Source organism: Ornithorhynchus anatinus, chromosome 1 (assembly GCF_004115215.2).
Source record: "Ornithorhynchus anatinus isolate Pmale09 chromosome 1, mOrnAna1.pri.v4, whole genome shotgun sequence".
Classification (NCBI taxonomy): Eukaryota; Metazoa; Chordata; class Mammalia; order Monotremata; family Ornithorhynchidae; genus Ornithorhynchus; species Ornithorhynchus anatinus.
The window spans coordinates 106,171,947-106,173,881 of record NC_041728.1 but is presented as its reverse complement, the minus strand read 5'-3'; the positions used below and the strand labels follow the sequence as shown (position 1 = coordinate 106,173,881).

Here is a 1,935-nt window from a genome sequence, read left to right as displayed (position 1 = left end):
TTATGCTTACGAGTCATCTCTGACCCATAGTGATGCCATGGACACATCTCTCCCAGAATGCCCACCTCCAAATGCAATCGTTCTGGTAGTGGATCTGGAGTTTTCTCGGTAAAAATACGGAAGTGGTTTACCACTGCCTCCTTCCGCGCAGTCAATTTGAGTCTCCACCCTCGACTCTCTCCCATGCTGCTGCTGCCCAGCACAGGGGAGTCTTAACTTGTAGCAGATTGCCTTCCATTCTCTAGCCACTGGCCAAGCTAGGAATGGAATGGGTGGGCCTCTGCTTGACTCTCCCTCTCCTAGGAAGACTGATAGAGTACAGGAAACTCTTCAGATGCGACCCTGAGAGGGATCTCTCTGGGGTGCTGGAGGGGAAGTGACAGCAAGCAGTGGTCAATGTTCTGGACTGCTGCCGTGCTCTGTAATGGTGATTTCTAACCATTAGGCTAGTTTGGCTAGTCAGAGACCTGGTTGCTGAATGCCGCTCCTTGGGGAAGAGTTTTAAAGCATCCTCTGGGGCTTGGTTGACTGTCTCAACCTCTACCCAGCTAGGACAGGAGCCAGCACTATCAGAGTAGCGAGTGGCTACTATCCAAGTGGCAAGTGGCCCCATAATTGGAATTTTCCTTCACTCTCAGACTCTACACAGGTCAAAGAAAAGAAGGAGAATATGTCTCTTCCTTTAAACACTGTCTCAGCAGTCATTTTATAACTGCACATATGACTTATGTCCCATTGAAGATGAGTCCTTTATAGAGATGTTTGACCTTCTCCCACTCCTCTTTTCCCCCTTCCCCACACCTCACAACCACCATATGCATGGACAACACACCCACGCACACATACACATTATCTCACACACATACACTGTGCAGAGGAATATTGAGCTTGGAATATTGGAGGAAACTGGGCCTTCTAATGTCCATGGTCAGGCATGACTGGAGACTTCTGGAAGGGTCTGGGGTCTCCCAGTGGAGTGAGGCTGAGGGGAGCAGGGCAGCTACAACTAGCCCTGTTCATTTGGCTGCCCACCAAGTTCAACTCTGTGTCAAGAATAACAATTACTAGCTTGGAGGCAGAGAGAACCGCTTGACTCTGTCCTGATTACTAATTAATTAGGTGCTGAAGGCAGTTAAGCCAGTGACCCTGAACAAATGACAGAAACCACAAACTGGTGCCCAGCATTTAAAGGGCCCACATTCTTTGTTTTTTATTAAAAATGACAGGAGAGTGCAACAGCATCTGACAAACGCAATACCTGGGTCCAATACCCTGCTCCACTGCCAACAAATTAGGTGGGGTAGGAGGATATCGGTTTGGGCTCCTGTCAAAGGCCCCTCTACTCAAATATTGGGGCAGCACAGACTGTAATTGGTTTTTTGAGGGAGATTTTTAGTTACTTCTCAGGTTGCTCTGCTTATCTCTGGCTCATCCTGTGACTGACCTTGTCATGTCATAGTGTGGCCTAAAGGAAAAAGCACGAGCCTGGGAGTCAGAAGACCTGGATTTGAATCCCCTGTCCTCCCCCTGCCTGCTGTGGACCTTGGGCAATACACTTCACTTGCTTCAGGTTTCTCATCTATAAAACAGGGATTCAAAACCTATTATTATAGCAAGGAGGCAATTATTATTATTCATTATTCTCGTAATTATTGTTATAGTATTTAAGCGCTTACTGTGAATGAAGCAGTGTTCTAAGACCTGGGATAGAAACAAGTTAATCAGTTCGGACACAGTCCCTTCCCCACATGGGGCTCACACTTTAAGTAGGAAGGAGTTGGATTTAACCCCTATTTTACAAATGAGGGAACTGAGGCATAGAGAATTTAAGTGACTTGCCCAAGGTCATACATCAGGCAAGTGGTAGAGTTAGGACTAGAACCCAAGTCCTCTGACTCTCAGGCCTAGGCTCCTTCTACTAGGCCATGCTGCTTC

The 1,935-nt window shown here is 47.2% G+C and overlaps 1 non-coding gene across 1 annotated transcript; it reads right to left on the bottom strand.

Annotated features, from left to right (window-relative positions):
- Positions 1–215: 215 nt before the first annotated feature.
- Positions 216–352, bottom strand: LOC114817385. Its single transcript, XR_003765241.1, has one exon. It is a non-coding gene; the product is annotated as a small nucleolar RNA SNORA7 (small nucleolar RNA).
- Positions 353–1,935: the final 1,583 nt, after the last annotated feature.